Source organism: Balaenoptera ricei, chromosome 4 (genome assembly GCF_028023285.1).
Source record: "Balaenoptera ricei isolate mBalRic1 chromosome 4, mBalRic1.hap2, whole genome shotgun sequence".
Classification (NCBI taxonomy): domain Eukaryota; kingdom Metazoa; phylum Chordata; class Mammalia; order Artiodactyla; family Balaenopteridae; genus Balaenoptera; species Balaenoptera ricei.
The window spans coordinates 100,770,731-100,795,933 of NC_082642.1; the positions used below are offsets into that span (position 1 = coordinate 100,770,731).

A 25,203-nucleotide genomic window follows, 5' to 3' on the forward strand; every position below is an offset into this window, starting at 1 on the left:
TCTTCCAGCATCCATCTCCCTCCAAGATCTAGACTCTGCATCCGACTGTACCTGTCTTGTTCTCTGCAGCATCTGTCTGCTACACTCCTAGACCATCGTTAATAAACTTTCACACATTACACACAGACCCTAATATGCTGGCACCTGCACATAAATATCTACGTTGATAAAACTAGGGTAGAAAACTCCATTTTTTGAAAAGACCTCTATCTAGTACCATTTACATTTGCACTTTTTGTTTAGTTGTAAGTTTTAATAGTTCCCCCTTTGAGGATTTGTCAGTAGGAGCAGTATTGCTTATCAGAACACACCAACAGTCTTTTTGTAATATTCGCTTTTCCCCTTTGGTTCAGCCGAGCCTGCTGACAGATCATTCAAATTCAATTGTTTTATGTCTAAGCCGAACAGCTAATTAAAGTAGGGATGATTAACCTGACTGGCAGTGTCGCTCTCCCTCTCGCGCTCTCTCTCTCCCTCTCCCTTTCTCTCTCTCCCTCCCTCCTGTTCCAATCAGTCTTTTTCTCACACTCTCTCTCTCTCCTTCCGTGTCTCTCTCCCTCTGTCTCTCTCCCCCTCTCTCTCTCTCCCTCTCTCTCTCTCTCTCTCCCCCACCTCTTCCTCTCGGTCTCTCCCTCCCTCGGTTGGTCTCTCTCTCTCTCTCTCTCTCTCTCTCTCTCTGTCTCTTGCTCTACTGTTTTTTTTTTTCCTCTCTCTCTCTCCTAAACGTGGTCTGCTTGCTGATGGCAGAATGGCACTCGGAGATTTGTGCATTGTGTCTGGTTTCCTACGGGCAGGCTGACCCAGTGCCTCCAGGGACTTATCAATAGACCACTCAGAAGAGACACAGACAGGAGAGAGGAGGAGGGGTGGGGGGGAGAGAGAGAGAATCAATATCAAGAATAGAAGGAGCTCCGAAGCCATTTTTTTTTTAAAGAAGTATCGGGACTTGGGAGAGGGTGACAAAGAAGGTTTTTCAAAGAGGCAGTGGAGGAGGTTCTAATAAATTTGGAAGGAAACAGTTCCCTGTCTTGGGAAAAGGAGAACTCCTGACTGATTAGCATTCACACCAGGTATGAGATGTTCGCTACCCCTTATCACTGTGTCGCAACCGAGATGGAAAAGCCTTTTTTTTTTTTTTTAAGAGACCTAGGGAGCATGTATTTCGCTGTGTTTGTTGTTGGGGGGTAAGGGGGTGGCGTGAGATCTGTGGGCATTTGTGTATGGGAGCAGAAAGAATGGAAGCAGTACAACGGGGGGTGGGAAAGAGTATGGACTATGTTACTGTCTTCCCTGTCTTTGTGCACCCCTGGGGGGTTACCCAAGTTCATTTCTAGCAGGTGGATTTAGACGGGAGTTACTTAACGCTTGACCGCCAGTTTTGAAAAAAAAGAAAAAGAAAAAAAAAAAAACGCTGCTTCCTATGTCTGTTAAAGGAAGCTCCAATTTCTCTCTCTCTCTCTCTCTCTCTCTTCCTCTCTCTCTCTCTCTTCCTCTCTCTCTCTCTCTCTGCCCCCCCCCCCCCATCTCTCTTCCCCTCTCTCCCTCTCTCTTCTTTTTTTCCTCTTCTAACCAGACAGCGGGAGGGTTCCTGGCTCCCAGCCAGCCCAAAAGCCTCTAAGTGTTTTGCACTTGTTTCAGGGAGTAGCTGCCCGGGGATTTTTCAGCATTTTCACTAGAGAACAAAGAGTTCTTTACAAAGGGAAGGGGTGGGGGGGGGGGGGGAGTGAGCTTAATGTCTGATATATGTTTTTCTATTTTTATTAGTTTTTCGCCTAAAAGGAGAGAGACAGGAACAGAACATTCACTCTATAAAGACACAAAGACATTCAAAAGAAATCCAGTTATCTTTTCTCCCCATCACCCCAATATATATACATAAAAAATGAAAAGGAAAAAGACTAATTAAGTTGGATATGTTGCTCTTTTCTCGTCTTTTAATCTTTCTAAATCCAACTGTTCTATGCTCACTCTATGCTATTTTTTTCTACTCACAATAAAAGTTGTTCAGGATTCATCCTCTGTTATCATCTCTTTACCCATTCTGGGTCCCTAAAATCCTGTGGAGGAGAGAACAAGACTCCACAAAATAATCAATTTAGTGGCAAGGACATCTACTTTTGCCACTTAGGTAAAAAGTTAATTATGGGATTTGGGTTCCCAAAATACCAATGGGGTACATTAGTTCATTCGGTCTCACAAGTTTTTGCATCCGTTTAAAAGGTACCGCTTGTGTCACTTGTCAGTTATTAAGAAAAGGTACTAAGGGAACAGATATTTGTATTTTATTTTTGTTTCTATTTAATGATGTAAATTACAAACCCCCCAGAGAGATTACTGCCCCATCCGTGATATACTAGTTCAAGCGAAATATAGTCTAGACAGAGATTTTTCTACGATTCTGATTGCCACGTAGCTTTGCGTGTTCTCCATTTGATTTTTTGCCTATGCATGTATATTTTCACCATGAATTTGTGTTTGTAGCAAACATTCCAGAATGCTTATCATTTTCAAATTAATGCTCCAACAAAAGAAGAAAGAAATCATGTGAACTGTCTGTGCAAGACGTGTAAACAATTCCACCTTTTACATATGCTGTACATTTATATCTTTATACTGACATCCTTGAATTATAAACTCAAGAAAATGTTTTCTTTCTAAAAGTTCTCCTCCTAATGCATTTATATTTCAATTGTTATTTGGAAATCTCTTTAAGATACTTAATAGACACGACACTGAACAGGGGGAAAATTCACAAGCACCACAAAAATTCTTAAATATACATTATGTACAGTACCTAACTACAGATAACTATTTTACTAAGTGGAAACCAGCTACAACAGTTGTTTCAAGATTCAGAAACTCTTTTCTTCTTTTTTTTTTTTTTTCATTCACTGAAAGTATAATCTGTTTCTGTCCCTGGGGTGGGAAACTGTAGGGAAAATATATACATTTTTCCATATTTTTAGAATACATTTAAGTAACTGCTTCTTAAGGGTGTAATACATATCAGGGCAGAGAGTGGTGTCTAGTCAATAAGCCCTTCTGGCTGGGAGGTGTGAGCGCCTTATGTTTGAAGTAACTTGATAACAAGGAGTCTTTTCGGGAAACCTTACTGTGTATGTGTTGCCTCAGTAATGACCCACCAGAGAAAAAACAAGAGCTAGGTGGCCAGTGTTTGCACTTGAAGTCGCTGAAAGACATTAGAATTAGGGGAACTTTTGGCGAATCCAAATTTTTCTAGGGTAACTCACTTCTTACCGTTATGTGTTTTCCTCAGGAAAATTCTTGTATTGCCTTGAGACTTTTCTGTATTTTTGTAGAGATTTTTAATGCTCTTAAGAGTGCTTAAGGAGAAAAAGATCTTTAAAAAGAAAGTCATCAAAATAAGAGAAAAGAAACTCGGTCTTGAAAAAGTTTTATATTGAAGGCAAGAGCTTTTTTTCCCCCCCCCCTTTTGGCTTGTTTCTGATTTTTTTTTTCCCTTGAACTCTTTTGTTGCTGTGGGCTGTTGTGTTTGCATTTTTGTTTTTTGTTTTGTTTTTTGCTTGTGCTTTTTTGTTGTTGTTGTTGTTGTTCTATTTTTAATGTGACCAAGGGGGTCTATGAAAGAGACAGAGGGGCTACTGGAAGAGGCTGTTACTGAAAGCTGCACTAGCCCCTCTTGATCCCAACTCAGGCAGCTCCTATGAGCCAGTTGTGCCGCCAGGAGTACAGTGAAAGGTGATAGCTGTCATTCTGGGATTCTTCGTGCATCTGACCTGAGAGTAACACATTCACAGTCGAGGAGAAAAGGGGAAAAAAATAGAGGAGGAGGAAAGAAAAGCTCTTTGAGCTGGAATACACTGGCCCTTTCTTCCTGTAGGCAATCCGCTCCAGTTCTTGGCGACGTGTCCTGCACTATCAGATATCATATGACTTTTTATTTAGATTCCTTTTCGGAGAATGGCCTGTTAGGACTCTGTTTGTTTTCTTTTATTTAATTTCCTTCTCCCCTCACCCGCTAGTTTTGTGTATCTGTGTGTGTGAGAGAGTGTGTGTGTGCGCATGCATATGTGTGTGCAATTTTTATCTTTGTTTTTGTTCTGTTGATCTGATGCTTTCTTTAAGGACAAAGCTTTAATTATTTCAGTGTACTGGTTTAATCATTTGCCAAAAAGAAACCTCATTCTAGACTTTTGGGGGGTCCACTTTTAGACATGTCCATTAACACATGAGGCTGGAAATCCTAAATGCTTGCTGGTCGGCCCTTGGCCCATTCCCTCACCTTAATTTCACCCTCCTCCTCATCAGCATGCACAATAGTATAAGTTAGGAAACACCTGTGCTGAGTTGAGAGGGAAATAAAAGTAGAAGCAACTTCTTCAAATCTGCACTCCTAGTTTCACTTTAATAAACTTTTTTTTGATCATTGATTTTTTTTTTTTTTTTTTTTTTTTGGCACCCTCTGCTGAGCTTGAAAGCATCAGAGATACTGAACGATGTGTCTGTGGAGCTTTTGTGAGGCCAGCTGAGCACCCCTGGAAAGTAGAGCAGGGGCTGAAAGTCATTCAGTGACTTAAGAATTAAGTGAGAGATTTAAATAAGATCTGTGAGATCTGTGGGCCGGGCAGGGTTTGGTGATAGATGGTAAAATGGAATACTTAGGGATACTGAAGGAGAAGAAAAAATTTCCAGTCAGGGTAACACAGGCATTCCTGCTGCAATTAGGGCCTTAAAAACTGTATTTAATCCAATTTTTATTTTGTGTAACTCAAAATTTAACTAATAGATACGTGATTACCTTCCTCTCCATGCCTGCTATGTAAAACAGAGGAATTATACTGACATTATTCCTGGGTTTCTCCTAAATTTTTGATGTATTTCTTTTTCAGTTTTCAAGAGTTCAGATTTTAGTTAGCAAAAGAAAAACATAACTTCTCTAGGTATGCAAATAGTTGTCTATGCATTATTCTTATCAACGCATAACCTATCTATACGTAACATAATATATCCTATTTGTATCAGGATTTTTTTTGTATAGTAACAAGCAAGACTGCCTTGAAGGTACAGATGACCATTACATTCTTTAAACTCATAGTTTTTAGTTCCTTGTTACTCTCCCCAAAATTATTTTTTACAGACCTTAAATATCTACTGCCTTATCTTAGCCCAAGGTGAATTTTGTTGAAACTTAGAGGGAATTTTATTCCACCTCTTTAAGAGTATCCAAAAGGAAAGAGGGAACTATTTTTCGTTCAACAAAAATTTTAGAAGCCCTTTTTTTCCCCAGCAGAAAACTCCAAAACAGCTTTGTCTCAGAACGTTAAACTTGGCATGGATCGGAAATGTGAGTTTTGCTTTGTTTGAGGAAATTTGTTTTTGAAACAACAATGTTATAAATATTTTTAAATTGCCTGCTGAGCATGCGCTGTGTCTGACTTTATTCATAGTTTTAAACACACACCAAAGTGCAGTCTTCTGAATGGCCACAGGTAAGGCTGTTGATTTGTAGGATCTTTCTCAGAGCCACCTTCAGTGAGTCTACTCAGTTTTCCAGAAGGGAAAAGGGCGAGAGCTGAGTTTAAACCTGGATTCCCTTCTAAAAACCATAGAGCAAAAGTAGATTCCCCCATTAAGGCTTGCACATTGTACTTAGGGTAAGTACTATTCAACTTTCCTTTCTTATGGGAGTCGCCTGCCTTAACTTTTCGGCTTACTACTAGAAGAGTAAAATAAGAAAAAAATTGGACTCAATGAGGTATTTGACTGAAGTAGAAAATTTGCAGATTTTTAAGGGCATTTATTGTGCATAAATTTGGGGATCCGAGAATTTGCCAGTGAAAAGATAGCAGCTCTGTGCTTACAGAGCAAAGATGTGCTAGTCTGAACATGCCTGATCTCATCTGGAATCGAAAGCTAAATCTAGGTGGGCCTGTAATAATACCAGAAAAAGAACACATGTATCTTTTGTGCAACCTTTTTTTTTTTTTTTTAAAACCAGGCTTCCAAAGGGAATGACAAAGAAGTAGGTTCTCCTCTTGCTGAATAAGTAGTCATACTTTGCTCCAGGAGATATACATTTCCAGTTGTTTTGGGTTGTTTTGTTTCATTTTGTTGCTGTCATCCCTGTGGAAGTATATTCTTTCCTGTCAGTGACTGTTAACACTTTACATTTTTCAGACTGCTTTATCTCCATTAACTCCATTTGATGTTTCCTCACTTGGTTACCTTTTTCAAGTCTGCAATGACCCTCTCAGGCTTTGCAATTCTTATCGATTCTTGCCAGAATATATTTATTCATTAGGTGTTTGTTATAGTTATGGTGGAGATAATCTCATTTTTCAGGCCTTTATAATTATCCAAACAGATATCATTTTGAGGTGAAATTTCTCATAGCTTTTCTTGACTCAGAACTGAACTTGTCTTGCAGAGGCTTGAAGAAAAGCCAACTAGCCGTTTTTTGAGAACTAAATATTCTAAGAAATGCAAATGAAATTTTTTACAAAATACATATTGTGCATCTATGCAATGCTTTTCTAATTTTTTTTTCTTTCTATGATTTAAAGTAGAACTTGAAAATTAAATGTTAATTTAAAAAAAGAAAAAAACCTGCCAGGTTAATGGTGATACTTTAAATGCCCAATTTAAAATAATTCAAAGTTTTTATTTCTATGCAACATATCACCTTTCAATGTCAGTCAGTAATACTTTGTGCAAATATACATATATATATACACATACACACACATATAGAGACACAGCTTCACTTTACATTTATATTAATTCTATTTTTACATGAAAGAGGATTAGCCTTAATGCAAACTTTTATTAATTTATTATATTTTATTATTTTCTGTAATTTAAAAATCCAATTAACTATTGCCTCCCTCTGATTATTTAATATATGTATATACTTATTAATGTCTTTTTGTATTCTAATAATTTATCTCAACTTATAAAGTATTTTTATAAGTCTTACATACTCCTGAATTTTATGCAGCTGTATTAACATTCAGGTTTATTCCGATACGATTTGCTTTGTTCCGTATCTGTTACTGTGTTAAACAAGTTTTTTTACTTTCCCAATCTAGAAAGGCTATGGCTATTTTTTCTGTACATTATTTCTATATGTCTTCAGTATTCTGAAGAAGAAAACTTTTTAACCTCATGGTCCCCTGGAAAGCTTTCAAACAAGTAGGAGAAGTAATCTTTACCTTGCTACTCCCATGTCTAGTCTGTTTGCTCTCACTGTACCATGCCCCGCCAGCAGCAACCCTGAAAACACAACAGTAATAAACATGATATGATAACTTTTCTGATCATAGAACCAGGAAATACCAAAGAAAATTGTGGCATATGTAGGAAAATGCCAAGTGCTTCTCCAGTAAGATCAGCTGTTTTTGTACTTTTTTTTCTCTCCTGAATTTTGTTTGTGACTTTTTTGGCTTGCTGAAGCATATCCCCATAATCTTATGAAGCCACAGCAAATTCCCAATGCCACAACAACACTGTGCAGCTGGGGAGAGCCCAGAAGAGCTGATCCTGGGTGGCTGCAGACTTCCCGAGCAATGATGTAAGGCGAGAGGAGTAAGTAGGCTACTCTTCCCTTTGCTTCTTACCTGGGCTGCCAACTGGTCAGGTAGAGCGATTTTTTTCTGTTGCTTTCCCTTCAGCTATTTGGGGCTTTTCCTTCAATTACCAATGGATTTCTACCTTTTTCCAGGGATGATTTATCCAGCAAAGCATCCCATTTTTCTTTCATATTGAAACATGGAAAGCTTTGGAGATTGGGAAGGGCAAAGGAAAGGGGCTCAGGGTAACTGGGAAATATTCAAAATGGCATCAGACTCAAAGCTGTTTGGGGGTCTGTAACTTTTCCGTTCTCCCCAGAGCCTCTAAGAGGTTGAAAGTAGTGAATGGGATAACTATAGGGTACAAACTGTGATCTAACTGATTCAGTAGATGGAGCTCTTCCCCCTAAGTCTGTATTTAAATTAACGTCCCACTCTGATTTGTGGGGCTCTCTGTTTCAAGGTGTGTCATACCACACATATAAACTCAAGGGCCTAGATTGCTAAGAAAGCGATTTCCTGACACTTTTCAAAAAAGATGCAGCACTCCGTTTTGAAACACAAAACAGCACAGGGGAGAAGGAAGGATGGGGTGGGAAATGAAGTTCACATATTTAAATTTCTCCCTATGTTTGTTGATATTCTCAAGTGTGAAGTTAACTCCTAACACTATAGACGTGATTATTACTGTAAATGTAGAAAGATGTATGGAACATACAGGATTTGGGCTGTGTTTGTTGCAAATCTTCCAGGCTATCTGAACTGTGCAGATCTCCTCTCATTTGATTCTGCAAAGGAATTTTAATACTGTAATGCAATTGTTTCATCCAATTAGTCTAGAGAACCTGGCTGAAATGTGACAAATTCTGAATTGTGACAGTGCAGAGGAGGGCAAAGCAGCTGTGTTAGGAAGGTGCCTTTATGGAAGCCAAAATATTTTCAGCAATATCTGAAAATAGATCTCCAGTATCTGCTTTAATATGGAAAGAACTACTTGTTTATTTCCGTTTAAATTAATTGAAATGAGTAATTGTCATAAAATTTGCGTCAGTGTTATAGTATTCTCAGTACCAATAGGATAAAGTTCAATCATGTCCTTGCCTGGTACCAGAAGAGAAAATATAGATATTCTGTAGTAAATTATCTTTCTTAGTGGAATGTCTTCTCCCAGATTGGAGATATTACTGAATATCTCTTGTTAAATCTTGATAAGATCATTTGGCCAAAGTAGAACTGGGCTTGGCTTTAGTACCAAAAGAAATAGCATTTTTAAGGGACTTGGATTTCCTTTGCATACCACGTGTCTGAGTCCAATACAGTCCAGAAAAACAGAGAGGATGAGATGAAATTATTCCTAAGCAGCCGCTGTAGGCCAAACACTGAAACAGTGCCAACCTGGACCAATCAGGCCAGCTTCTCAGAAGATGCATGCTTTTGTCGAACACTTACATGAAGAGAAAGAGGGAGGAAGCCCTTGAAATTGCATTCGTATGAATGATTCTTCACTAATTTCAATAAAGTCCATGGCAATAGATGCAATGATTTTTATTTTTTTGTAAAGAAGAAAATGTCAGTTTTCTTGTCCAGCTAAGGATCTCTGAATGCTGTACTCTGACATCTTTTGAACAAAACTATCCTTTTGAATTTAAGCAAGTGAAAAACTTCTCACAGAGAGCAAAGAGTAAAACTGATGGAAACTCAAAATCAATTCCAAACCCATTTCTGGCATGATGAGAATAACATTTGTGCTGTGTTTAAAGCAGTTTAAAACAAGAAAATGATAAAATGATCAATACACTTAAAGCCAAAAATAACCAGGAGAGAACGATCTGTAATCCATTCCTAGACCTGAAACCCTACACTTTTGATTGAACATGAAAATAAACGAATATATCTTTTATAAGGTGGCATTGTAAGCCTTATAATATAAAGAAATGATGAGATGCCAAGCTTTCAACTCTATTTAAGCTATGTTTTCAGAGTTTAGCCAAACAAAAATTTCTAGACTTAAGCTATTGTAGATTTATTTATTTGTACATACCCTGACCATAGAAAGAGCAAAAGTTGAGGAATATATAGAATGCCACAGTGGACTACATTGCCACTTCACAGTCTATGTACGTTCTTTATTTGAAAAAAAAAAAAAAAGGTTAAAGCTACAGCAAAAAGAATATTTTTTTAAATTTATTTATTTTATTTATTTTAATTTTTATGTTTGGCTGTGTTGGGTCTTCGTTGCTGCACGCGGGCTTTCTCTAGTTGCAGCGAGCGGGGGCTACTCTTCATTGTGGTGCACGGGCTTCTTATTGCAGTGGCTTCTCTTGTTGCGGAGCACAAGCTCTAGGCATGTGGGCTTCAGTAGTTGTGGTGCATGGGCTTCAGTAGTTTTGGCGCACGGGCTTCAGTAGTTGTGGCGTGCAGGCTCTAGAGTGCAGGCTTAGTAGTTGTGGCTCACGGGCTCAGTTGCTCCGCGGCATGTGGGATCTTCCCGGACCAGGGCTTGAACCCATGTCACCTGCATTGGCAGGCGGATTCTTAACCACTGCACCACCAGGGAAACCCAAAAAGAATATTTTAGACTATACCCGAAAGTGAATTAGTCACTGTGGAACAGACTTGAATATTTCTTTAAAAATACCTTGACTCTTGACTAATTTATTAAATTCAACACACACATAAATGTAAATCACGCATATTTTATCCTTATTGCTTTACTAGATTGAAAGACTAAGTTAACATCAATACATTTTGAACCTATGGATTCAAGGTCAGTGAAATGCCACTGTCCAAGTTTACAAAAACCTCTCTAGACTTAAGATTTTGCCCCAATGAACGACTTTCTACCAACCTTTCCAGAGTCATTCGACTGGCTAGTTATTTATTGATCAGATAAAATAAAATTGTCCTTCTGGATGAAGAAATCCTGGCTGAAAAATTAAAATGACAACAAATTGCATAAGCACATTTAATTTCGTTGACCTAAGGTGCAGTAGGAATGATGATAATTCTAATGAGCACTGTGACGAATGTAACTACAAAGAAGCATGTGTGATTACATCAGGAAGAGTGACCTCAGTGGGCAAGGTCAGAAGGGTGAGACACAGGAGCCATGACAGAGTGGAGGTTAATGATGAAAGTTATTGGAGATGCTTAAAGCTCGTAGCTGGCTGCAAAACTAACAGATACCAAAAAAAAAAGAGTCCATGAATTTTAAAAGTAGATAGAAAGGCAATACTTTTCCTTATAGGATATAATCAAGTGTAGAATTCACTTTTGCAGAGAATTACAACAACCTCCTAAGCTTTGGCTGTCCAGTGTGGTAATAGTTGTAAAGAGCTGTTATGTTCATCTGCTTAAAGATTCATATAAGTGTAATTGTTGTAGCAACTTGTTATGCTATTGTTTGAAGTTGAAAAGCTCTGCTTTAAGTGTCGACAAAGCAAATGTCAGCATCACAGAATCATAATCATGGCATCTTAGAGCTTGAAGGAGCCTTAGATATCTCAATAAGGGTGAGTGGGTTACCAAACTCTCCAGAAAGGAATACTGAATATCTGGTGCAGGACCATGTAGAATTTTTAACAATATGTATTTTATATATTGTGACTTACATTTGGAAAACACTATTTAATATAAAAGCTTAAAAAACAGAGAAACTAAAGCTCCACAAATTCATCTTGACTAGTGGTGCTATACATTGGATTCTGTGAACCAGGGGTTCTAAATAGAGAAGAGTGGAAATTTTTCAGTAAAGCACAAAATTTTATTTTCACCAAAGGGACAGGGTGTTTAACAGAAGAAGAAATGCTGTTTGGGCTTACACCATGCTAATAGGAAAATGTAAATGGAAAAGTGATAAAACTTTCTCAAGATGAGAAAGGCAAATTGTACGAGATCTCAAGTTTTCTAGCTTCTACTCTACACCACAAGCCTGACCCCTAAAACAAATTTTATAAAAATAAAAAGTGGATGATATTCCAGAAGTAATTGAGGAAGAAAGCAAAGTAACCAGGCCCTTAGCGTTCCTATTTCTATACCAATAACCCTACCTTACATGGGGTAGGGGGCAAATATGTGTGGTAAGGATAAGGCATTCTGGGGAATGAAAGAAAACGCACCCACATTGGCACTCCGTGGACACTCTCTGCTGTTAACGTTGCTTCCCTCATGCAACCCTCATATCCCCTCCAAGGTAACCTTGTATCTCATTTCTCTTCTTCCCGCTATCCCCACCAAAAGAAAAAGAAAAAGGAAGAAAGAAAAAAGAAAAGAAAAAAATTTTTTGAGAAATTGTAGTCAGAAAATCCTTTAGAAAGAAGTCCTTCTCCTTAGAAATCTTCCTGTACAAATCAATGTATCTAACTGTTGTATCAAAATGTGAGTTCTAATCAGAGGGTACTGAGTTAATAAGTTTAAACACATTTGAACTGGGCTCCTCCTTGTCTCCTAAGCGCACACTACATTTCCACACCCCTGTTCTTTTCACCTGGTGCTCCCAAGTAGAGACAAATTCTGCCTTCTCTATTTCTACAATACTCTATCTTTTAATGGCTTTTGTCATATTTTCTCTTATAGATTAGCCATTTGTATGTTTATTTGTAATGTAAGGAACAGGTCTGTGTAATCTGAGGCAATGCCCTTAATTTCACTGGGCCTCAATTTCCACATCTATAAGTAGGAAAATGATAACTACCTTGCTGGGATATTGTAAGAATTCCTGAAATGGAGTATGTAGGGTGCTTAGTACCATGACTAGTGCATGATCATTGCTCAGTATCATTGTTGTTGTTACTACTACTACTAATATTAATATTCCCTTTCCCCTAGTTCTTCCCCAACAGTATTCTTTTCGAGCTCATAGATTGATCTTATTGAGTTCAAAATCTCTTCAAGCAACAAACACAATGACTTTTACATAATAGGAGCTGAATAAAAATATATTGAATCTTTTTGTGCAAGTCCATAGGCCCCATTACTTCCTTACAAAGATCCTTCAGTTCTTTCCTGGAAGTTTAGGATAGTCAGCCCTGGCCAACCTATGGACGCCATAAACGATATCAGTATTGCTCACTGTAGACTGTCGGTGCCGCCTTCCCTTTCAGGTTCCACACAGGCCCCCCAGTCACATAGGATTGCTCTCTGCAGCATCCCCAGAAGTGTCAGCTTATAGTTCTGGTTCCTGTGATTAATGAGCTGGTTATACCTCTGTCTGCAGCCTGAACTAGAAACTTTCACTTGGAGAGCAGGTCAAGATATCGAATTTAATTTTAGTTGCATCTGTTATAAGCCAATTGTGTATTCGTTACATTTATAAATTCCCTCTCCAGCCATATATTTTCATGGCTGTTGAGAGCTCCTGAATCTGTGTTGAATGTCCTTAGATTTTACTTTGGGGACCAGAAAATGAGGCAGTGAGACATTTTTGAGAGCTAGCTATCATCTTTGGCATTTCTTTCTTTTAGTGTCTAAGCTGGTCTGTTTGAAGAAGGGGGCAAGTATATAATTTTTTATCTAACTTGAATGTGGTATGGTAATTCTGTATCAGTGAGGTCTAGGGTCAATGCAGTTCATCTACACATTTCTGTTTTCCTGGCATGCAACCCCATTCTGTGGAAATGAGAAACTTCTAAAAACTGGAAATGATAAAAGAACTTGAGGCATGTCAGGGTAGAGATATAGCATTAAATACTTCAAGTCAGCTGTAGGCGGGTTGGCATACAAGGTGGACTCGAGGTATATATGGGTCTTACTGGTTCTTCAGGGTTACAGTGAATAGTGAGAAAATAAAAGCGGGCAAATCACATGGCCATAGCTGAGGAGAAGCTGACCGTAGGGTGTGCTTAAATCAGGAAGTATGCTGCATCTTAATCAGCCAGAAGTTCCATTTATTTGAAAGCGAGCTGGTATTTGTGAGGGGAACAAGGTCACATTTAGTAGAACTGGTAATTCAATAAAGGGTTCTGACTTTGCCAGAGTAATAGTGTTGGCATCAAGAGAAGAAAGTTTTGCAGATTTCTCTGTGTGCACTTGCCATTACTGGTGTTCCTGGTGGGTGGCTGAATCATCCTGATGGCATTCAACAGGAACCAGCTGCTGAGAATATTAAAATGCAAGCATTTATTCCTCTAGAGAGACAGTAGCATCTGCAAAGTTTCCCTATCTTGATAGTACAGATAATCCCAGGGAGCATACTCTAGTAGTTTTAACTCTCTATTCATTTATACATTTTCTTTTATCATTATCGTCAGTATCTCAAGTTCTAACAGGAGAGAAGAATGCCGGAATCCACACCAGGTTGTAGAGACAGATAGGAAGCACTTAGCCAAGGACATGGGATTGTCTCTTGCGCTTTACCTTGAATTCTGATTCTCAAGAGGAGAAACTGGCATTTTTCTCCCTTGGCTTGCCTTCACAGCAAAGGGCCACCATACTTTTAGTCTTCAGAGCTCCACCACCAGCAGGAAGAGAAGGCCTTGAACTTCCTCACCCTCAATACAGACTTCTTTGGAGCTTTCCTTTTTACTTGTAAAACTTGTGAATTTGTCCTTGTGTGATTTGTTGTTGTCTTGTTTTCTTGAGCTAGCATCAACAGTTGGGGGAAAGGGAGGTACAGAAAGGAGGTTTGGACTCCGTAATCTACTAGGTCTTTTCCATCTCTAATATTTATGAATAATGTATTGAACTGATGGAAAAAATGTTGAATATGTTCGTTATGACTTATATTCACCGGTGTGTTGCCTAGAATATAAACGAGCAAAGCAGTTGCAGCATAACTAGTTCCTTACAATAAAGGTGCTGGTACGACAGAGCTCTGTATCCTTTCCTATTCTACTGTGTGTCGTCCCCAGACACACACTCTACGTGTCTGAGTGACAACTGCAGACTGGGTACCGGATGGGACGACAGCCAGCCCAAGTTCTGTATGGAACCGGCACGTTCCTCGTAGAGTCTGGGTCCTAAACAGCAGCAGCTTTCTTGAAGGTCCTGACTGAGCAGTCTTCTTCAAGAGAAAGAAATCACTGAAGCCAGTTTCACATCACAGATGCTGCTCAGGTGCTGTTATGCTGCAGGGGTTACAGTTCTTATCATCAGGAAAGAAACTTATTTTGTCCCTTCAGTTAAAAAAAATCGGTATGGATAACTAATTTCTTGGCAACATTAGGTTCTAATATAAAGGAGTAAGAGTGGCAGATATTTCAGAATTAACTGTTACTTATCTTCAAAATTTATTATGTTTTTCTCTACCGGTTTTCTTTCACAACTGTGTTTTGTTTAGGACATATTAAAATAAAATTGTATTTCCTAAGTATTTACCAGATAACATTGGGAAATAATAGCATGACAGGAGGCAAGAAATCTAGGATTTTTTTGTATTCACACAAATAATTAACAAAATAGATAGTAAAGAATTAAAACAATACCAAAATAGTCTTTCCTTGGCCAAATAACAGGCCAATTTTTTTAATCAAGTATAGCACTGTGAGCATGATGCAAATATGTACCAAAATAGAGAAGGACTATCTAAGGTCAAGAACTTAGAGGGTGTAGCCCTAATGTAGAGTAGAGGGCACTTCCAAGATGCAGCAGTTCACAGAAAGGTGCAACAGAAATGTTTGGCCTATGTCTGAGATCCCAGGAGAACAGCAGGGAATTGACAAGTGAGTTCTGCCTCATAGAAGCCTTTGCTTCTTGTTGGGTCAGTTCAGAGCCAACAGACTAGCTCTTGTGAAAGGTGAGTCCAAGACCTCATTTGTACCCATATCAACTATTACAGTGACATTAATTCAAACCAACTGTCCCAGCATTATTTATCATTATTACCTTTCAGAGGTGATTTTTTTTCTTATGCTTTCTTAAGAGCTAAAATCCATCCAAATCCATGAAGAGCAAGCATAAACTTAGAGCAGACACATTTATCGCTAGTTTATAATAATCTCAGAGAGGAGGAAAAGAGAGGGGGAAAGAAAGTACCAAGGGAAAAAAAAAAGTGCAAAATCTTTTTTCAGGAAAATTGCCTCGCCAAACATTTAGATCAGGTTGCTCAAAAACAATAACGGCTACCCAATTCCAGAGTGGTATAACCTGAGAGCAGATGTGACAGGTTTTTTTTTTTCCAGCTCCACCCTTCCTTACAGGACAGATCACTTAACCTGTCTATGTAATAGTGTATTTGTCAGATAAATAGAAAACTATCTATCCTCATCTCCTTCTCAGTGGTATTGCTAAGGCTGATTGTGCACACATATATAAATGTATATAGTATAGCTATATATTTCCAGCAGGAGAATGATTTCAAAATAAGTGAATCAAGATTTTATATATGCATCTGTTGTGAAGGTCAATCACTTTTTTTTTTTAAATTTTAAGACCTCCTCTGCTAATTACCAATTGTTAAAACACTTGAAAATGATGACTGAACCTATATCACCTCTGTGGAATGGAAGACTTTTTGAAATCTAAACATAATTATAGAGATTCAAACACATTTCCATCTACTTATGGACCCTAGTGGCCTTACTCAAGGCAGTACAAACCTATTAAGCAGAAAAAAAAAAAAAGAAAAGAAAAGAAAAAAGATTAGTTTTGCCAATAAATATCTTTTAAAAAAATCCTAAATCAAGGTCTAGTATCAAGGTATAATTCTGGCTGTAGAAGTGAACTAGTTCTCTATATTAGACCTTATTTTTTAGAAAATGGAACAGAGATGTATAGTAAGGGGACGGTAAGTGTCAGCCTACACAAACATCCTAGGCATCTGCCCAGGCTACTGGTCTGTCCCTACAAGAATCAGGCTCAGTATATGTAAAGCCCCTAAGATCATTGGGAAAGAGGTCACATTGATCTATTTGGTACTGCTGTTATTCTTTTGATGTTCGTCTTGGCTATTTAATCTCTGCTTTCTATATACAGACCTCAGTGGAATGATAATGACAGGAGGGCAGGTGAAGATAAATAAATGTGATTTTTTAGACATGACCATTACCCTCTAATGGCTTTTCTCTGGTCCATTCCAAGCACCCAGGAAAGAGAAACAGCTTCCATGGAGAGTGAAGTCATAGCTCCGACTTAGCATAATGAGACAGAAAGAGAGAGAGAGAAAGAGAAAGGGAGCAAGCACACTGTTAGTGAACCCAGTGAGTTTCTGCTGGGCTAAGACCAGGTTCTCCTGTTTCCTCTATTTTTTCCCAAACTGAAAAGAGTTATTGTGGTAATTCACCTGTGTTTCTGAGCCTGAGCACATGCCCAAGACCTGCTCAAGGTAAGCCCAGTAAGAAATCAGGGATAGGACTTATATCCAGGAAACTCAGCTTCTTTTTAGTAACTTCTGCTTGTTTTGTTTTGTTTTGTTTTGTTTTGTTTTGTTTTGTTTTGTTTTTCAGGGAAATTTGTGTTTTTAGAAAATATGTTTCAATTCCCAGACATTGATATCCTGGGCATCTTTGGGTGGTGACAGAAGTGGGGATTGGTGGCTGTAACAAATGTAGCAGAAGCCAGTGCAGTTGCACTCTATCAAACATGTTGGCAGACCCCAGATCTTTCTGATCCTTACTGCAGAATTCAGTTGCCTCCTTACCCTAAGAAGACAGGGTTAACTGAGAGTTTTGAGAGTGGTGGTGCATCTGTCTTAATTTAGGTCTTGGTGACTATGGGACTAGAATGCCTTGGTGAAAACAATACAGCTAGAGTCAGGACCACCTTCCTGGCTGTACAAACCAAGTGGTCACACCCAGGGCTCACAAGGGCCCTGGGCTTGGTTTAATGCGCTGCTGTTGCTGTCTTGAAATCCTTAATGATTTTTTTAATAACGGGCCCCGCATTTTCATTTTCCCTTGTGCCCCACAGATTATGTAGCTGGTCCTGCCTGGAATTTATCTTTTCCTGGCATGCCAACTGAAGGTATCAGTCACATATCTTCTCTTGCTTAAAATGATCCTCTTTCTCGATTCCTCAGAAGCTAATTCCTGTGTTCAACTCTGAAGATTTCTGTCCATACAATATGGTTCAGAAGAACCCATCTCTCCCTCCTTCTTCCAAACACTTTGATATGATTATCATCAAGATGGTCTTGTTTTGTAATCAGAAACTCTGTAGTGGTCTCAGCCAAATATTTTTTTGCTAGAGGTTAATACTTGGGAGAAATAGTTGTAGTAATGAGGTCTTTGCCCGTTATTGGCTCGTTAAAATAGGCTTCAACCATTAAATTGAGATTTAAAAAAGAACATCTAACATTCAGCTTATTTTAAACTAGGACTTTCCAACCACTGTGTGATCAAACACATCAGTGTACTCAACAAACAATTTCATCTCCCAGCTCTGGCCTGGGCTTCCGTCCCTCTTAAGCTCCTCCATTGCTGCTGCTGTGTGTTCCACATCTTTCTCATGACCCCTTCTGCCTTCAACTCCTATCAATCCTTTCATCCTTCTTACCCAAAACTGGCATTAGCATGAGGGAGTTCTTCGCTTTAATCTACATATGACATATAATGAGAATGATTCTGCTGAATTTTGTGCATTCACACCCCTGCCACCACCTTGATGAGTGTGAATGACAGGATTGTAAAGTCAGGATCAGACCCCATAGAGGTGCCTGGATTTGTCCTCAGTGATAGTTTGTTAGGACTAGGTCTTAACCAGAAGCGTTCAAGGCTCCTGACTCCCAGCCAGATATGCTTGTGATTATTCAGGGCATCCTCAATATTCCCAAAAGATATATTCTAGATGACTGGGTTGTAAACCAGTTTCTAAGCACCCATAACCAGGAGGAGGAGGAAATATGCCAGAGGAACTAGGAGCTGGGAGAAGGAACCTGAATGGCCACCTAAAGCTAGTTAGCCTCCCTGAACCTATAAAATACTTCCTACCACTAACAGTGTCTCCTGGGTTACCGGGAGGGTCCAGAGAGAGGCTCATCTGACACAAAGCCTCACTCACATCGAAAACTCTGGAAGGAGAGCCCTTTCCACCTCCCCTCCTCCTCTCCCGTGCCCTCTCTTCCACACCTCTGTTCTCCCTCCCCCATGAAAGGAAGGAAGGCAGAGGAATCTGATGGAGAGTTGCCAGACTGTGCAGTCTCTGTGAGTTTAAATTATAGAAGATTAGAATAACCTTTATTTGCCTGAACCAGGTAGACTGAAGTTTGCAAGTTTTCAAATCAATGCTGACCTCCTGTCTAGTGACAGTACAACCATGGCACAGAGGAAAGGTCAAAAGCATTACTCAGAGACCATGGCATCTCGCAAGAGGTTTTTGCAGTGGTTCCCTAGCTCTGGACAAGGCCCTGAGCAAAAACTGCTAAATAGATTGAGTCCTTTTCAGTCATGGCCACTCCCTTCCTCCTCTCCTCTGCCTCCAGGGCCCAGGGTCCTTGTGTTCATCTGATTTTTTCCTTCAGCCTCCCCAGTTCCAAAATTATCCCTATCCCCTCCCCAGCTCCAATTCAGAACTACTTTACACTGAGGTAACCCTCTTGGGATTGAAGTGATTAGAGCATCCAGGCACGAATGGCTTAAACCCCTACGTTACGTTTGCATCTCAGAAGAAGTGTTGGAAATTGAAATGTACCTCATTAACAAGGGGGCTTATGCTCCTTGCCTACAGCAGGTGGCTGTCCCTTCTGAGCCAGACTATCTGCCTAGAATCAGCTGTGTCCTGATACATCTGTACCCACCCGTCCGCTTCTTTATCTTTAGTCACATATGTGACGTGAATTCAGAAAATCAAACTTTCTTCTGGGGGCGGGGTGTGGATGTAGGTTTACATAGTGAATAATCAAACCTGGGATGATTGCAGAGGGTCTCTCTCACAAAAATATGCTGTGGTATCATTTCTTTATATAAAACGAAGTTTCTATCTTGGATAGCCAAGGCTCTAATGGATATGGTTATGAAAGTAGTGTAAATAAGTTTAAAACCCCACTGCTTTGAGATTAGTCAAGGCTCCTATCTCCTGTGAACTCTGAGCATTTTACAAATTTGAATAATCAGTCATCTTGAGTTTCCTCTTTTGCACAGGAGGATATTAAGGCTCATATGGGACACAGCTTTTTTTTCCGGGTCACCCAACTCAGCGGCGGAGCTGATTTGGGGGCCCTTGGCCCCTAGGGAAGTTTAGCTTTTCTATTTGATAATTGGGGGAATGCCTAAGACCTCCTCCATCCACTTCTGCCAGCTTGTCCATCTTCTTGTCGTTTCTCTTTACTAGTTGTTGCTCCTGTGATGTTAGAGAAAATGTTAGCAGGAGAATCAAAGGGAGGAGATGGAGCATTAGGGGAACATTAGCAACTATTGAAAAGACATTTTGACCTATTTCTGTAGTTATCAATTTAATAGTATTTGTTGCCAGGAAATGCACTGATGGCGGGTGGGAGGTTGGATTGCACTAGCAGCCTGCTCTCAGGGGCCCTCCAGTTTCAGGAGGTGGTAATTCTAGTTAATAAAAGGGTGAACTTCAAACACATTTTAACCAAATCAAATTGTAGCGGGAAATATCGTATTACTGATGTTCAAGCCGACTCACAGCTGGTAATATTAGTCAGTATATAGGCCCCAAATTCTGACTTTCCAGCATTTTCAGATAAGTTTCTGGCAGTGAGCGAGTCCCCCAGGCACCTTGTTATGCAGGAATAGGAGATTTTTAACTAACATAGAAGCTAGCATAAATGCAAAATTCTTTATTCTTGTTAGACTTTTTATAAGATTGTCAAGATATTCAAATAATATGTAACAAAGCCAAACTTCAGGTGGTTGATAGGAAATCTCCTAGAGCCAGGAGTTTTAATTTTTTTGTTGTTTTGGTTTTTTTCTATGACGTGTTGGCAAAAGATAAAAGCGATTCACTCTGCTAACCAGAGATGCTGGGCAGAGTTCCCCCAACACTGATTTCGTGCCATGAAAAGCACAAGGCACGGAAAAGAGCTCAGGTTTTGTGTCCTACCACTCAGACTGGAATACCAGCTTAGCCCCTACTGGCTGTGTGACCAGAGGATATTCACCTAGCTTCTCTGAACCCTAGGGTCCTCGCATAGAAAATGGGCAAAATATCAATCTTTCATAGTTAGCATGAGGATCAAATGAGATAACATGTGTAGAGAAATCCACATATGAAGAAAAACTGATGGGCATATACCAAGTGTTCAAAAGTGATCATTGTTATCTTCTACCCTTTTTGCTTCTATGATCTGCAAGTCTTTTTTTTTTTAGTTAATTAAGTTTTTCCCAATAAAATACATGGCTTTTAATATGATAATAAAAGGCAACACTGCTAGAGCTACCCTGCAGACTGATCTGGTCAGTCCTTTTCGAGTGAATAGCTGTTGGCCACTTCACCTTAGCCCCAGTTAGCCTAGACTTCCCTTTATTAGCCTCCTCTGGGTTCATGCAGTCAGACCATAGGACACATTTTAACCAAATCAACTAGACCCCCTGATAACACAGACTCAAGTTAGATGGACATAGGTGAAACAGCAGATCACATGGCAGCTGGAACTTTCCTTGGCCCTTCCTCACCTGTCCTACTCTAGCTCACCTTAAATTCAGAGAGATGTCAGGCATCTTTCTCTGGGACTGCCTCCTGCCCAGATTTTTTTCTCAACTTTCTCCATGTGCCTGAGTCTCCGTTTTCACAGAGATTAATTCTGATTTGGTTTGCCTACACTTTTGAAGCTCTAAAATCTTTCCATTGTGGGTAGATTGTCTCAAATACTGTATTTGAGGATGGAAAAAGAAAACTCTGCCCAAATGTAAGCACCATTGAATCAAAGAAACAGTATTTTTTTCAATTGCATTCTTTGAGGATCCAGACAACCTTGAATTCTTTACAAAAGCACATCAGTAATGCCATCCTCCCTCTTAAAAAGACACACACACATACGCGCGCGCGCGCACACACACACACACACACACACACACACACACACACACACACAGAGAGAGAGAGAGACCAACTACAGAAGGCCACTATTCATGATGTAAATGGCTAGAGTGGCCAAGAGGAATAAAAAATTGAAAAAGAAAGTGATTCTATAGCTAGAACCCAGACCTAGAAGTCAGGATACCCAAATTCTGTTTCCTACTGAATGGTAACCTGCCTTCTTGTGTGGATCCCAACATAGCCGCTTCACCCGAACTCCACTGTCATCATTTCTAGGGAGCGTGGATTCTGACTCATCCTCCTAAGGGAGCGTGGGGGATTTCATTTGTTGCTGTTCTGAAAAACATTGTGATCCCTGTACCAATGGCATTTTTACATTTTCCCTCACTTGGAGGGATGAGCCCTGAATTGTACCTCCCATCACGCTGGAGTAAAGACTGAACTTTTCGTAATTGTATGGGAAGAAAATGATGTCATTATGATGCCAACTTCGAACAGGGAATTAATAATCATCTTAATATCTAGGGCTAATGCAGAACCACTGACCTGGCCTATCAACCACATTGACTCCTCTTTCAGCCACGCATGCTCTTGGTCAACATTAATTGCAGGACAACTCAGCTTGAGAGGCGTTATGGATCCAGGGTACATACCCCTCCCCTCATAGCCTAGCTAAACCCCTATGCACACGGATGCCTGGTGCCTTAAAGTTTGATCCAAATCCCTTCCTTTTTGTGCACTGAGCAACTTTAGTAAATCTATGAAAGTGTTGTTCCATAGCCAGGAGGTCTTGCTTCTTCTGAACTGTTGAAGCACTTATTTATATGTCTCATTTGGCACTGATTACGTACTGTCCTATACTAGAGTATGTTTATGTGTGTCATTCCTCCTACCACTGCACACTGCACAGCAAGTTCATAAATACAGAGATTGTATTTATACAGTTTGTATCTCCTTCAGCACCTAGAATGTACCATCCGAAATAAAAGGTATATAGTGAATAATGTAATTTTAATGAATGAAATTAACAATAGCATATAAATATTTGGCAACAAACTAGCTTTTCTGAGCTCCATAAATGCCTACCCAGAAAGTAGCCTACAGAATATATCATTCAATTATATCTGTAAAGCTCTAGGATTTTTTTTTCCAATTTAGTATTTATAGGTTTCATTCTTCCCTACTCTTCGCTGACAGTATTTTCACATAGTAGGTTTTTAATAAATGGTTTTGATTTATCAATTAAAATCATAGAATAAAGCAGTCATTTCCCATTGCTTTATGTTGAAATATTCATTTTGGTCTCCATCTACATCTTTATCTTCAGACCTTGTCAACCCTTGCAACACAGATATCTTGAGTTATCATTCCACATGGTACCTGGCTTAGGCTTAAAAATGGTTACGGTTTTTAATTTGGCTTCTTTATCAGGCCTTTTACAGGGAAGAAGGAAAATCTTTTTTTGTTGTTTTTTTTGTTTTTGTCTCCTCCTCTGCCTCATAGGACTGTTACATAGTTGAATGAGAACTAGTCTATATAAAAGCATTTTAATTTCTGGAACGAATGTAATATCAGATTCATAATGTCAGATTGAGGAAGCTTTGGCATCCCAGCCCACCAAATGATTTTGAACATCCTATGCGTTGCGCTTATTCGTGGACCTGAGAGGTGAGGGGATTATTACTCTAAGCTTTTACGTTAGGTGCGTAAGATCTGTACCAGCTGCATTGACCGTGTCCTCAGCCTGAATGAGACAGCCGATTGCATAGACCCTCTCCAGCGATGCAAAAGCATCACCATTACTCTCCATCCTGATTAGATCCTACACTTCAGCCACACAAAATGATCTGAAACCAGTCACTTCCGTGCTAGGTCACAGAATTCCAATATAGGTATATTATTCCAATTGTGCCTCGGTTCTTCCTCAGAGAGTCTGCCTCACAGAAAGCCAGGGGGGCCGGTCCCTCCTAGGCTAGACGTTCTGTTGAGTAATGTTTACTGTCCCCCTCAGAAAGGTTCCAAAAGCAAATGCAAGAGGTTGCCGAATGCAGGGACATGTGGCGTGCATGCTACTGAAGTGACAGGCATAGCATACACCTGCTTTTTGGCTGTGGCAGGCCATCTTGACTGTGCCATGCCACAAGTTAGCATTTTGGATGAGCAATTGCCATTCTGTTGTTTTCTTCTCAACACATGGTGTTCAAAAACAGTTAAAAGAAAACTGTACCCATTTGCTCATCCCAGAAATCTAAAATTTCAAAGAAGCATGCCAAATTAATTTTCACATAATATTTTCCAAGCTTTTTCTTTGCACTGAGAAATGATATTTCACTTTTTGAACTCTTGGTGTCCTGGCCTGAGGTAAATGGGTGCAGTTTCTCTTTAAATGGCGTTAAACATATCAAAGCAGGATTATATCTGTCACCATCTTTTTTTTTTTTTTCTAATGGAATCAAAATCCTTCAGGGAGTGTCCCAAATCCACATTAATGTCTTTGAGTGCTAATGTTTCCACTGGGACTTTTACATTAGCAAAATACAAGTGTGTGGTTTCCGCCCCCCTCTGCTGTCTGTCTAAGAAAGAGCCGACTGCACCTCTGTTATTCTCCATGGCCTTCAGCTAACCCCCATCAAGGGGGTAGAAGAGGATGCTTCCTTTTCTACCCTTTCCCTCCTCTGTGTGGCTCCCCAGAAAAGCTAATATGAATGCAGTTTCCAGCATGGGGGAATCTTTGGAATCCCAACCTTGAATTTTATTCAAAAAAGACTAACTGCAGTAGCCCTCAATACTATCTATTGAGGGCCTATTACAACTTGAATTTCACCTTTGGTTCTGAGTGTGGAAAAATTAGGCAAACCCCCATGATTTCAGGACCTTGCCATCGACATTTTTGTTGTTGATTTGGGGATATCGGTCATGTGTCCTTATTGTTGCAGTACAATTCCTGTCCACCTCAATCCCTCTTTTTTATTTCTTTAGCAAAGCAATTAAAGTGACGTGTTGTAATCATGATTATCAAGTGGCAATGGAAGATTGCGGTGTCAGAGATAGATAATTAAAATAAATAATTGTGACATAATAATAAATAATTTAACATTCTTGCATCACATTTCATCTTAGAATGCACCTTTCCCTTGCATTTGGATAAACCCTGGGAAGTTACAGTAGTTCGAGAATAATTATATTTACATGTGGGGTGGAAGGGGCTGGAAAGCTCTCTAGTATCACTCTCCAACCCCTGTCCAGCATCTTCCTTCTTTCAGCGCCATCCTGGCCACAGAAAGCTTGAATTCCGCAGCTGATGGTCTGAGAGAGCCATCCCTGGAGAGCTGGGAGCTGTGTGCTTCTAAGCTGGCTCTTTGCATACTTTCACTTTCTGGAGCACTCTGGAGAACGAACGGCACTACTTCCTTAGCCACTCTTCCTATCCCTCCCTCTTTCTTCGTCTTCTACACCCTTTCCTGCTTTTCTTTTCTTCCCTTTCTTTTTCTACCTCTCATGCAACTGGGTGGAAGCTTGAACTGGAGTGTGTGTGTGTGTGTGTGTGTGTGTGCGTGTGTGTGTGTGTGTGTGTGTGTGTGTGTGAGTGGATGGTAGAGTGCAGGGAGGAGGGGATCTCCTGATGCCTGAGCCTACCTCTAGGAAAGAAACTCGGTGTTTTTATTTAAACAACCTCTCCCTACAGCTAAGCCTTCATATGTGGAAGAAAAACTCAAACCTTTTTCCCTTTCCACACTTTATGAAGACAAGGTAAGCGGAGGCAGTGACAATGTCAACCCTGGAT

General features: G+C 39.7%; 1 protein-coding gene across 24 annotated transcripts in view; it reads left to right on the forward strand.

The window, feature by feature from the left end:
* The window catches only part of ZBTB20 (zinc finger and BTB domain containing 20), a 784,241-nt gene that overhangs the window by 665,453 nt on the left and 93,585 nt on the right, over positions 1-25,203 (forward strand). The window contains exon 1 of one of the 24 annotated variants that reach the window (XM_059921093.1): positions 948-1,070. The exons of the other annotated variants lie outside the window; for them this stretch is intronic. The gene's annotated coding sequence lies outside the window, so the exon portion shown is untranslated. Of the gene's footprint in view, positions 1-947; positions 1,071-25,203 lie in introns of those variants that run through there. 24 annotated transcript variants of the gene reach the window in all.